The sequence below is a fragment of the Trachypithecus francoisi genome, unplaced genomic scaffold, assembly GCF_009764315.1.
Source record: "Trachypithecus francoisi isolate TF-2019V2 unplaced genomic scaffold, Tfra_2.0 Lachesis_group15, whole genome shotgun sequence".
NCBI classification, from domain to species: Eukaryota; Metazoa; Chordata; class Mammalia; order Primates; family Cercopithecidae; genus Trachypithecus; species Trachypithecus francoisi.
The window spans coordinates 36,609,492-36,623,925 of record NW_022681460.1 but is presented as its reverse complement, the minus strand read 5'-3'; positions in this window follow the sequence as shown (position 1 = coordinate 36,623,925).

The window sequence follows — 14,434 nt, the reverse complement described above, 5'->3', positions numbered from 1 at the left end:
TAATTACTAAACAACTTCTAGAAATAAATTGTCCTTAACTGAGAAAAGATTCGGGTCCAGAAATTAAAAGGGCTAAGTTTCAGGCTGATTTAATAAAAAGATGTATGCAACCAAGTAAATCCTTATAAAATGTGTGAACTCCAAGGATAAAGAAAAAAGTTTATGTTTACAGCTTGGAAGAACAAGTCACTCACAAAGGAAAACTAATCACACTGATATAGGCTTTATTTTTTGACACTGGAAGCTAATAGACAATAGATCATTTAATATACTCAGGAAAACAAACAGCGTGCAAAAAATCCTATATTCAGTTCATCATTTTCTTGTTTATTATCTGGTTGATGCCTTTTTAAATATATAGTGAGAGTGACATACACAACTGAAATGGTTTGCTATGCAACTATACTACCTAAGGAAAATACTTGAGGAAAGACCATAAAGACAAATTAATCATAAGAAAGACAAGGTAAAAGAAGAGAGAACAGTGTTGAGTAATGACATTTAATATATGTAAGTTTAATAAATGAGGATATGAGGAATTTCACAATCTAAGGGACTTATTTCAAAACAATTCAAATAATCACTCAGTTATTCCAGCTATTTCCTTGGTGATTTCGGTCCCATTCTTTTCTCTCATACAACTGTGCTGCTGATTGTTCAAGACTTATTCTCTCTTTCTCTTACAGTCCTTTACTTTTTCCCATATATCCTTCCTAACCCTCAATAGGAAAAGACCCTAAGAATATATTTTCTTTTTTTTTCTGTCCTCCTTTCCCCTGTCCATAATGACATGATTAGAACATTTTCAATCCCTCTTTATGTCTGTCATCCACTGATAAAGAGAGGTTGAAAATGCTCTAATCATGTCATTACGGACAGGGGAAAGAAAATATATATTTTTTATTATTTATTATTATTATTTAATTGTTACATGTTACATCTTAACACCAAGTTATGATCCAGTAGATTTCTTTCATAGTGATTCCAAAATGTTTTCTGACCTCAAATGCAAATGGATGAATCAGTGTATCACAAATTCGAAGATTTGGGGGGGTTCTGAGGAAATCAGTGTTAAGACAATGCAGAAATTCATACTTGTGTAAACTCATACATTCTATACATTTGTGTTATTTCTTTTCCATGTGATTAAATAAATCCACACTCTCTTCTTTTTATCTCTAGCTCTGAAATAGGTAAAATAAATGTATTAGCTGCCATAACAAAGTATCACAGACTGGGTGACCTAAACAACCAAAATTAATTTTCTCACAATTCTAGAGACTAGAATTCCAAGATCAAGGCATTGGCAGAGTTGATTTTTTTTTCTGGGGCTTCTCTCTTTAGTTTGGAGATGGGCGTCTCCTTCTGGTGTTCTCACGTGGTCTTTTCTCTGTGTATGTCTCTATTCTAATCCCTTTTCTTTTTTAGGAAGCCAGTAGTATTGAATTAGGCTAACACATATGACCACATTTTACCTTAATTACCCCTTTAAAGCCCCTGTCTTCAAAATACGGTTACATTCTGAGGAAGTAGGGGTTAGGACTTCAACATATGGGTTTGGGCGACACAATTCAGCTCATAATAGCAAAATAAAATAAAATGTCTCTTATTTCTTTCTGTGGATTTTGAAATGTCCCTGGCCCAAGTTTCTGAGAACATTCTGTAAACCTCTAATTATTCTGTAAACTCTTGTAGCCTCTGAAATAATCATCGAACTGGAGATTCTGCAGAAACCAGGGGAAATAAAATCTTTTTGTTTGAGTATTTAAAAGTATAAAATTTAAATTTCATTCTGATTTCTATTTAGAGATCTATTTATCATCCATCCACATATCTATCTATTTAATTTTGAGATATTGAGAGACTGTCCAGAGTAGTCTCTCTCCCCACAGAAGGTCTTCCACAGGCACTATCATCCAGGGAGATAGTGAACCTTGGAAAAATAAATTGTATCAAGCAGAACCTTGCAAAAATGAATTGCTAAATATCCAAATGGATTTTGTAAAGCATTATATTGAATCATAATGCAGACACATAAATGGATTTTTATTTACATGCATGACAACAGTCCTGAAAGCAATAATATTTTCTCTCTCTCTCTCTCTTTTTTTTTTAGATTGAATCTCACTCTGTCGCCCAGGTTGGAGTGCAGTGGCATGATCTCAACTGACTGCAACCTCTGCCTCCAGGTTCAAAGGATTTTCCTGCCTCAGACTCCCAAGTACCTGGGATTACAGGGGCAGGCCACCACGCCCAGCTAATTTTTATATTTTTAGTGGAGATGGGGTTTCTCCATGTTGGCCAGGCTGGTCTCGAACTCCTGACCTCAAGTGATCCACCCATCTCAGCTCCCAAATTGCTGGGATTACAGTCGTGAGCCACAATGCCTGGCTGTTCTCTCATTCTTTCTATCCTAATGATCAGGTGGATTAAAAAATAAAGGTTCTGTTTTCCTTTTAGTTGTTGGTTTCCTCTAAAACACTAATGTAAAATATAAAATTATAAATCCTGGAAGACTTAAGAAGTTTAAAGTATAAATCATATGATGCAGAAGACTGTAATATCAGAGCATTGGTTTCCATCCAAAAGGAGATGTGATTTCAACCAGCAAGGGGAAGAAGAATGTGAGTCATAAAATAGAGCATAAACCCTGGTTAGTGATTACCAAAGACTTTGTATCCTTCTCCTCCAGGGACTGAAATTCTATTAATGTCCATTGAAATTTCATATAAACCTCAGAGATACCTGGACCTGGGCGGCTTTAGGGAAGAAAGAACTGGTGCCTGACTCCCACACAAGTAGTCCACTTACTGCATGTTTCACAGACAAGCCCAACATGGTAAATGAGTGACAGAACAGTGAGATTGGGGAAGAAGTACCAGCAAAATGAGCACTGGGACAACAAATGGCACGGGGAGAGTCCTAGCAGGATTCTTGTGCCAGAAATTTCCATCATTCATTGATATTCGTTTATCTACCCCTTTTGGATCACTAGGAAAGATCGTGCTTTCTTGTTCCTTTGAAGTTAGGTGTGGTGATCAGCTCTTTGACCAATGAGAAATTGCCAGTGTGATCATTGGTGATATGTGTCACATGTGGGAAGTATGACTCTGTTGGAAGTATTTACTGCTGGTGTATAAATCTGTATCTCTTTTCCCTGCCACGGCAAATGTGGAAACTTGCTTAAATGTCACCATCACAAGATAATGTAGCTTCCATCGACAGAGGGACAAAGCTAGTGACAAGACACATAGGACAAAGTCACCTGTTTTGGTTATGTAGCATGAAAAACAAATACATTTTGTTATTTTAAGTGCTGAGATTTGGGGCTGTCAGTACCATGTGACCTCTTCAGATTGATTAAACCAGCCTTCTCCATGCAATACCAGAGAGTGGCTCTCAGATAAGACTATTAGCTCCTGATGCCAGGGCAAAAGAAAAGTCCTGGCAAAAGAGAAAAGTCTTTGCAATTTAGATCACTTCAGTAGACAAAGCAAGAGGAGGAAAAAAGAAGAATCTAAAAGCAAGTACATGTGAAATGACTAGAGACTGTATGTCAACCCAGATGCAACTCTGTTCATAAGTCAGCAAGATTAAATTTCTCAAAATCAGCAGAAATGGAAGCTAAAGAATAAGATTTATTGAGTTACAGGAAAGCAAAAGTCATCATGATACACCCTATTTTAAGAATTAATGGGACCATAAAAAATTACAAATGTGTATAGAAAACCATATTGCTTAATGATATAATTGATTTAACTCTAAATATGTGTTGGTAAATAAGTCGCATGAACACTTAACAACAAAATATATCAGAGTGACATTGTGGTGTTGTGACAGCAGAATGTTACCCTCTATCTTTAGAAATTTTTTTTAAAACAAACTAAACACAAAACAGTCTTTCAATTGGATTCCTTTATACTCAGCATATTATGTTCAGGAATAGTTGAAAGGAAAGGAGCATATAGAGAAGTAGAACAAAAATGTTGCTCAATTTTTTTAATGAATAAATGCAGAGGTATACATTCATAGATGTTGATACTGGCTAAATATCTTGGAAGGTGTTGAATAGTCAGCAATAGACTTACAACAAGGAACTATACCTACAGTGGTTGGCATGAAACTTAAGTAGCTGTTTGAAGATTTGTGAACATTCATATTGGGGTAGCAATTACACTGAATACTGAGGCTAAAAATCACATTTCTATTGCTGTTCTTTGCCAAATATGGATAAGCAAGCTCACTCTTCCTATAATTACTTTCCTTTCTGGATATACAGAATTTGGTCTACCACTTTATAACTGCTAATACTTTTTAATATAATTACTTATTGTAACAATATGTTAATTATATAACATGATAATATAGTCAATAATTAATATCAACAAAATGTATGCTATTATAGATTACAGCTAAATTATAATTAATTATAATCACTATTTTATATTTTGGTAAGTTGAATACATTCTCATTTGAAACTGATTTTACCACATACATTCAAATTTTCAAGATACATTTCATTGACATATTAGGAAAAACTTCTTAAAGAATTAATATTTCAAAAGTCAATAAATTGTCAAAGTCATGGGTAGCTAGAAAATGAAGGTTATGAGGACCTGCCTTTAGTTGATTAAAAATATCATTGCTCGCAGGATTTATTGTATTTACTACAGTGCAATTTATTTGTACCTTTTTCAAGGGTCCTGAAATAAGTATCTCAACTTCCTAAACCTAGTACTTCATAGTAGGTGTGGCATATTTATGTTCAGAAATCTGTAAATAATTCATTTCAATAGAAATTTTGGCATTAAAATACTCATTATGTGAAGAGTAGTGTAATATTTTTGTTAATAATTTTAAATATTTATTCATTTTTACATAATTTTGAATTAAAGCTAAGTGTGTGTGGATTCACTTGCAACATGGAAAAGGGAGAAAGCTTTGTGTCTGAGGTTCAGCTATCTTTATTTTCTATTTTACTGCTACTCAAATTGTGATCTATGAACTGTTTGTTTCTAATTTCTGATGAAATAGTTACAAACATTGAGTGTGAGAGTTTAGAAACTTTCAGGGTAATTTAACATACAAACACAAGATGAGTGAACTTGTCTCATTGAACAGGTTATATGCCAGTTTCTGTTTTAACTTCTCTGTGGGTCACTTGCAGCTTGAGCTCCTTAGTTACATCAGCTCAAGACAGGCTGGGAAAACAAATGAAATAAAAACTCATTCTTCACCATGGATAATTTGGTCTACCTTACCAGGGCTTAGTAATCTTAGGTCAAGATAGTTTACTTTTTGTTCATTTTTAATTTTTGTTATTAGCAGACAGTTTCAGCTGTTTAAATGATTTTCTAAACTAAACTGCGGCTGATTACCAGAGTAAGTAGCTATAAAAAATGATATCTATTTTCCTTGTAAATAATATGCATAAATTTGAATATGTTATCAGTGAAATTTAAAGTTACGTACAAATGGTTTTAATAACTAATAGTAAGAATAAATAAATAAATATAGGTGGCAAATATACAGCTGTTAAGACATGGCAGGTTATGTATTTAAAAATCGTTATGTCATTTAATCCTTATAATTACATTTGACCTTAAGTATAATATTATCCTCAAATAGTCAAGCAGATGAAGCACAGAACAGTCCAGAGAATTACTCAAGGTCAAATATTTAGGAGGTGGTAAGATAAGAATTTGAATTTTGACTTAATACGTAGGCTCTGTACCTCTTCTCAGTACTTTTCTAACTTTAGCATGTATGAGAATCATCTGCAGAGATTGTTAAAGAGAAGTCCAGTAAGTCTAGGAATGACTCAGTAATTTGTATTTCTAACAAGTCCCAGGAAATGCTTGACACAGGGATCTCACACTTTGGAAAGAAGCCCATCTTTTAGTTAGAGAGCTTTACAGGATCCTGTTGCAGGAAGATACTGAGCAGTTAGTATGCCTTTCTCTTCTTACCCAGGTATGCTATTTACTGTCAAAAGATGCTGAGACTATCACACAGTACCTTAAATAAAAAGCACAAAACTGAATTTATTGTGTGAGAACTGTGCTGGTCAGGCACAGTCTCTCTGAGAAGAATAGAGGATGGATCTTTTATGCGGTTTGGGGAAAGCATGGAGTTCAGGAATTGGTAAATATTCAGAAGTACAGAAGTTGACATCATTTGTAGAAGCTTAGCAGCTATTTGTTACCATGGCTACAGAGAACAATCAGTGTTTTCCTAAATTTGTGCAACTTTTTTACTTTTATCACCAAACCTGATATACAAATATACTACTACCAAATTCAACCATGGTCTTCTTCATGCCACTATTCCCAAACTTTGCAAATGTTGTTAGTAACCAAGTCTAAGGAATTACTTCACAAATTATATGACAATGTATCTATTTAAAATCTTACCCATGCATGTCTGTCGAAATTGAAAATGTGGTAGAGTTCCTGAACTAAAGCAGAATTCCTGAATATCCAATAGTAGGAATAATAGAAAGATCCATGGGCATCTCTTGCAGATATGAGAAGAGACACACTTCCAGAAACTCTTATTCATACATACTGCATTTGTCTAGGAGTCACAATTTGTTAACATCCAATTCTTCCATTAATTACCAACACAATCACCAATATATTGACCCAGAATATTGTATGTATATGTACAGGTGTGTGTGTGTGTGTAAAAAGGAAAAACAATGTATCTTCACCTTCCAGTATACACTATTATTACTATTCTTAGACACCGGGAATTATGAATGAATTAGCTCATTACTGAATACTTAAATACTAACTGAAATATCAATAATGTCATATAAATTCTGTGTACCAGGTAGTTAAGGTTAATAAATGATTGGCATCACTTATTTGTTCTATTTTTTCTTACAAGTTTTACTGTGTAAAACCTTATGTAAAACCTTTCACTTTTAGAAATGTAAGACCAATGTTTAAAGGTGACAAATAAGTTAACTCACAATTTATATAACTACATGTTTTTCCCCTAGAATTAATCATTTTCTCTATGAAGTATAATTTTGCAATTATTTTCTTATTTAGTTCTCTGTGACTGATTAAATGTTTTAATGCTTCTACCCCAGGGATTAACCTGGAAACAGATATACAAAGAAAAGATTACTCTCTATAAAATACTGATATGTTCATGGCTATTTAAGTAATACTACAATTTTACTCATTCTGAACAGATAAAGAGCAAAGATTTAATCTAATACATAGACCATCAATAAGTAATTATTGGAAGCAAGACTCCCCCATTTGCTTAAATTATGGGGCTTCACCAAAAAATTAACAACAATGAAGCATCAAAGTGTTCTGTCAAAATCTTGTGCTTTATTTCCTTAAGGACACTAGCATTTAAGCTTTTTGGTCTGCTGAAGCAAAGATTTTTGTGTGTTTTGAGCAGAGCCTAGAAGACTGTCTGGCATATAGTGAGTGCTTGTGTCTTGATTGACTTAATTAATGTACTTAGGAGCAATCTTCTAGGAGAATCTCAACTATTGATCCAATGAACACAAAGAGGTCTGCTATGAAGAAATCAGCATGAAGTTGCTTAGTCCCATGCTTCTCAGACTAATACGATTTGTAAATCACCTCAGGTTCTTGTTACAAGGCAGATTCTGATTCAGTAGGTCTGGTCTCAGGCCTGGGATTCTGCATTTCTAACAAGCTCTCAGCTGATGCCAATCTGTAATCTGATTGGCCTGTAATCTGAGCCATAGTTGGAAGAGTGATGATTTCCTCACTTCTGCAAGAAACCAGCCCTTACTCCTTCTTACAACGTGACACTGGAGACTAATCACATTATAAAAATGACAAATTCTATGCTAGAGATATTAAAGTAAGTCAAGTACAATGCAACGTGATTCTTCATAGTTCTCTTCTGTAAATTGTACTTAGTAGAACTTTGTAGTCATAGTGTGTTTATAAAGCAATGAAGAAAGTGTGTTCTTTGTTCTAACAAAAGGGTCTTAGTCCTGATTGGGAAATAGACTGAAGCCTGCTGTCAGTTCACACAATTGACTGTTACTGCTGGAACATGTGAATTTCCTCAGGTGAGCTCAGTGAAATAATCACTCTGTTATAAATAAATCTGTGGGTTTACACTTTAGATCCTCCCTCAGTCATTCTTCCCCAAGCTAAAACTTTGAGTTTTGTGTGCCTTTTTTCCTTTATCTCCTTAAATAAGACTTTCTTATTTAGGAAGTTTTTAGAAAGTGTACAAATTTGGCAGAGCTGACCAAAATTTCTTTTATATGAATCTAGAGAAAGTAAAATGTTTTGTATTGGCAGAATTGTAACCCATTCCAAACTTGTGGAACAGATAAGAACTATAAAATATAGTTATCTGAAATGAAGTAATTGTTCTTGGGATGTAATGTGCCAAAGAAAGAGAAATTTCTGGTTGGCTCTGAGAAATGTTTGATTATCTTTAAAACAGGATATGAAAACAACACTATAACATCCTGCTGCTTTTAAAGTCTGGGTGGCTTGACGATACAGTTTATTAAACAATGCACAAGATAATCCTCAAGCTACCTCTTTTTCAAGGTCAAGTTCATACTAGCAATTATAATGATGTTTGTTGAAGTCATTTGAATGGCAGGTGTAAAGGCTGCCATTTAACCAAACTGGTTGATCGGGTGACTTTGCTGCAGTTTTGCTCTTTACTTTTCCTTTAAAAGAACCACTTGTGTGGAAAAACAAATAAGTTATTGGACTAGTTCAAATAACCTTAAAGCTAGCAGTTTTCTGGAGATAGACCTATCAAGCATTCTCACTGAACTGGATAAGAGCCATTCACATTTCATCTAACACAGTCTTTAGTTTCTCACCATATTGGCAGCCCAAGATTTAGGAATAGAAATTGTTATTGGTGTCCTTTTTGTGATTATATTACCTAAAATATGAATCAATGAGTACTTAATCTTGATGCAGTGATTAGATTTTTAAAATCTGGGGTTTTCTTCTTGTGTATGGGACTCTCTTTTTTGACACTTTCTCATTTTCCCCCTTACCTGACTATACTAGATGATCTGGGAGCAGAACTCATTCTGGCATGAACAGAAAAAAATCATTTTGAAAATGTCTACTTTTTCTGCATTAAAAATGTGTTAGAAAGAATTACACGTTAATGGAGACCTTAAATGGAGCAAACAAGTCTTTCAAATAAGCTTGAGTGATACTGTAAGTTACAAAGTTTATTTTAATATAATCAATTATAGAAACTATAAAACAAGCCTTGATTATCAATATTATAACCAATCATCATATGGTTAAATAAATTTTACAGGGTAGTTATAAATATGTATCCATTATTAAATACTTGGTCTGAACCTTTGTTGTTTATTACAAGCTTTGTTAATATTAAAAAATATTAAATTATCCTGAGAAAACCAAAAGATACTGTTATTTATGAAAAATGTAAGTTATTATTCATACTAGCATGCCACTTTTGGAGAAACAAAAAAGAAAGTATTTTTATTTACTCTTATTTGTCAGTCTTTATAGGCATGTTATCTGCATGAGCATTTTAGTCAGGATAGGGAGGGCTATTCTTGTAATAAACAATTTTTAAGTCTCAGTGATTTACGGCAACAAGAATTTATGGCTCACTCTTGTGAGTTCTTTGTGGATCTAGACAACTCCAGTGGGCAGCTGTTGTCCTCAGTGATTCAGTGATCATGAACATGTCAATCCTCTCCCCTGCTACCTGAACAGAGGTCAACTGGTTGCTCTAGCAAGAGAAAAATAGTAACTGAAGAACTATACAGTTGCTTTGCACTGTCATCACTTGGAAGGGATACATTTCACTTTTCACATTTCATGAACATAATTAGTCAAATGAGCTTAACCACAAAGAGGTTGAGAAATGTAGAGAAGTACATGGAATATTTGGTATCCTATATTTCCAGAGAAAGAAAGGATTAGGAGACATACCTTACTGTTAGGAGTAGATACTTTGGGTAGTGGAAGAGGAAGTGGCTAGGGATGGTCACTTTTTGCTTTATTCAAATCTAAATTATGTGTTTTTTCCCAACAAAACTGTTTTATTTGTAATTAAAATATATTTTGAATCCTATACATCCTTAATAATTACCCATGAGGCACAGAGGAATCCTCTTTGGGTTAATTTTTATAGGAAGGGCATGAATATTTAGCATCTTATGTGGAATTTAGACTCTTCTTCATTCAGTATTGTCCTTTTAGTTTTCTTCCTACTTAACATTTTTGTAATGCTATCTATTTTTTATAGAACCAAAGAGTTTTGAACTTTGTTCTGTAGACCAGTGATTCTTAGTATCTGATTTGCTCGTAAGTCCTTAATAAAATAACCAGAAGGTAGACTTGCAAGAAGAAAGACTTTCATGAATCCCAATGGAGTTTCATCAAAGAGAAAGATTAAATCTGCATGGGAGAATGTCTCCAATGATAAAAACTTCAGATACATTTTAGATTTAATATGATTGAAAAAGTCAGAATCTAAAATTGTGTAAGCTGGATAAAGCCCTAGGAGTCACAGGCTTTCAGTGCTCACAGTAGGAAAGAGAAAGCTGTTTGGTAAATTTCCATGGGATATGGCTTCAGGGAAATCCCAATTTGTCTTTGGTTAGCTAACTTAGGAGTGGCTGACCTTATGTGGGTTTTTATGTTTCCCTAGCTTACTTTGAAGGTATGTAATTTGTTATTCTTTTAGACACATATTATGAATTCTTTAGATATGAATAATATCATATGGATGTAATTCTTAACAAATGCTACATAACCATAGTTATTTTAGGTATAATATAATTGTGAAACAATTACTCCTCCCAAGCTTTTAAAAAAGTATATAGTCTGGCAAGATAGGATAGGCTAAATGTACAGATTCATGGAGGAAATTTGAGAACTAAGTATTCTTCAAAAGATTATCTGCATGAACAAAACAAGTATTAAGCTGAGGTAACCATAGGAGGAAACATAAGATTTGTTCAAAAACAAGTTGTGATGTAAAATTGCATGCAAATGCAGACTGATGTTTGCATTTAAAATAACAATATGGATTAAAGGTCTGACAATCTCCATGATCACAATATAATATTATCAGAAAGAAATTCCTATGTAAAGACTATATTAGTTGCAGAAAACAGCCTTCATTGTAGCTAACACAAGAAAAAAGAGGGCTTTATTCAGAGGTACTATATAGTTTTTAGAATTTCTAAAGAGTCAAAGAATGAGGTTTAGACACCACACAGTGGAAAACCACACAGGAAAAACACAAATAGGAAAATGCCCAACTGCCCCATGGGATTATTCTGGGGTAGTGTTCCAATTCAAGTGTGGTTTGTGGACCAGCGACTGATCTGCATACTGATACTTGTCTGGAATGAGAAAAGTGCTTGAAGCAGATGGCAAATGACCTGTGCCATTAGGCACACTATTTAGTTTACTTGAAAATATTTTCATACTTACAAAAAGATGTAGTGTGTTAATTTACATTTGGGTGCAAGCTCTTGCTCTTTTCTGAGATTAGCACATTAAGTAGCATTGTTTTGAAGATACACCACTACCTTCACTACCTGCCACATTACACCAGTGATTCTATGAAGTGGAAGCAAACAAACAAAAAACTACACTACAGAAACTCCAGAAGAGCTGAATGACGTCATCACTTTATTTGCCAGAGATTCAATTCCCTTTAAGCTACAAAAGTTCCTCAGGATCCCTTCTGCTTCCAGTCTTCTATGTAACTTCCTTTTCTTGGGAGAACCAGATGAGTTTCCAGCTTCTAATCCACATGAGAGTCTAGTTTTTAAACTCCTTAGCATCTCTCATCCAAAAACAAGTTAGAAAGAGTTTAGAAGTAGGTAGAACCCTAATACACACAACCTATCTCACTAGCCAATTCAGGCAGGAATTTTTTTTTTTTTTTTTTTAAGGGAGGAGATATTAATGAGCAAAGTGTTGTTGCTGAGTTCCCAGACAGGAAAAAGGGAAGACATATGTAAACGACCCAACAAAGGCTAGAGGATGGCCAAATAAATGTGTACATGGCCTAATTTTATTGAAAAAGCAGATGATATTATTTTTCCTATGTGTAGTTAGGAGCACATTTGTGATATATTTATGTGTAGTTTTTTGCTTGTTTGTTCTTAAAGTCTGAATTATCCACAGGAAGAATAATTTTAAAGTATTTCCATATTGGAAGTGAATTTTGAGGCCAGCTATTTCAACCTCTTCCATTAAAATATTTTTTGAAATATGATATTGCTTACCAATATATAATAACCACTAACTATAAAAGCACCATCAAATAAATTTCTCTGGGACATGTCTTAATAAGTAGTATAATATATAATCAGCACATCTCTTTTATGTAAGTAGGTGGTTCTTGAAAATTAATTGGCTTATTTTATTAGAGTAGGCATTTGCTTTGAAAGTTGTTAATTGCTTAGTAGACCAAGTAATATTTATGGCTGAATATCACTTTCAAAAATTGGTGTCAAATTAATTAGTTTTATTGCACTTAAGAAATGCAAAATTATGTCACATATAATTTTAGCATTGGTCACTGGTTTTACATACAACCTAATGCTAAAAAAAAGTAGTAAAAAATAGAGTACACTGGTTTAATCAAATATTTTGAATAATAAAATGTATCATTTAAAACTTCACCTAAAAACCCTTTTCAGGTCATGAGCTATTTTATGATTCTAATAAAAGCCATGGGTGCTATTGCCAAAAAATTACACATATGCACCAATTGTACATGAATTCACAGAAGATTTATGGATCTTTCAAAGGCAATTCTCAGGCTTTAGCTTAAAAAAAAAATCCTGATCGAGTCTGGGCATGGTACATATGCCTGTAGTCCCAGTCCACTTCAGAGGCTGAGGTGGGAAAATCACTTGAGTTCAGGATGTCAAGGCTGTAGTGGGCTATGACTGCCCCATTGCACTCCTGCCTGGGCAACAAGAGACTAAGAACCTGTCTCAAATTTTAAAAATAATCCTAATTTGATTTTAATACATAACTCAATCTTTTTCATAATATGATATTTCAATCTGGAGCTGAAAGTTGAAGACTGATTCATAACTATTACTGGAAATGTGATCTGGACATATAAACCCTGTAAATCTCAATTATGTTACTTGTAAATTGGAGATGACAATAGTTGCTGCACAAGATTACTGTAATTCCTTTAGTATGTATCTAGCACAGTATCTGTTGTAAAATTTTAAATAAATGTTTATTTACTCATTTTTATCTGTGATTTTTCTTTTGATATATTAATAAGATTGCTTGCAATCTCTTGATCACATTGTAGTTATGCAATTATGTTCAACAAATACTTACTGAATGCTTACTTTGAACCAGGAATTATGCTAAAAGCATGCATAGATGATTAAGACAGAATTTCTGTTCCAGAGAAATTTACAGTACAGTGGCATGTAAAGAGAAAATTTCAATATATTGTAGTAAGTAATATAAGAAATTGGCACAAGACTGTACTGGAGTTTAGAGAAGAAGTAGTATAATAATCCTAAGAATTCATGAAAGTATCCATGGTGGAGATAATACTTAAGTTGTGCCAATAATATTAACAATAATAAACTGTCTGACTGTTTACTATATGTTGATTATCTTTCTGTATGTACTACCTAATTTAATTCCAATAAAAATTCCATGAAGTGTATATCTATTTATTTATCTATTTTTTTGAAAATAAATACCCCCTTACAAATGTGGCTACTAGGCTAAAATAGGATAAATAAAATTTCCAATGATGTATAGTAAATTAGTGACAGAGTTAGAATTAGGGACTTCAGACTTTTGTTCTTTAACAATCAGTGGAAGAAAGTTGAGAATAGCATTTCAGGTAAGGGATGTCATGGTGGCATGGAATAGCATGTTTTATAAGGTAACTAAACAGAATAAAATAACAATGACAGGACAACCTAGCCAGAGCAATAAGGCAAGAAAAAGAAATAAAGGGCATCCAAACAAGAAAAGAAGAGGTCAAACTATTTATCTTTGCTGATGATATGGTTCTATACCTAGAAGATCCTAAAGACTCCCCCAAAAGACTTAGAGAATGAATAAATAATTTAAAGGTTTCAGGATACAAAATCGATGCACAAAAATCAGTAGTATTTCCATACACCAATAATGTCCAGGATGAGAGTCAAATCAAGAACACAATTTAATTTATAATAGCCACAACGAAAATGAAATACCTAGGAATACAGCTAACCAAGGAGGTGAAATATCTCTGCAAGGAGAATTACAAAACACTGCTGAAAGAAATTAGAAATAATACAAGTAAATGGAAAACATTCCGTGCTCAAGACTGGAAGAATCAATATTATTAAAATGGCCATACTGCCCAAAGCAGTCTACAGATTCATCACTATTCCTGTCAAACTACCAATGTCATT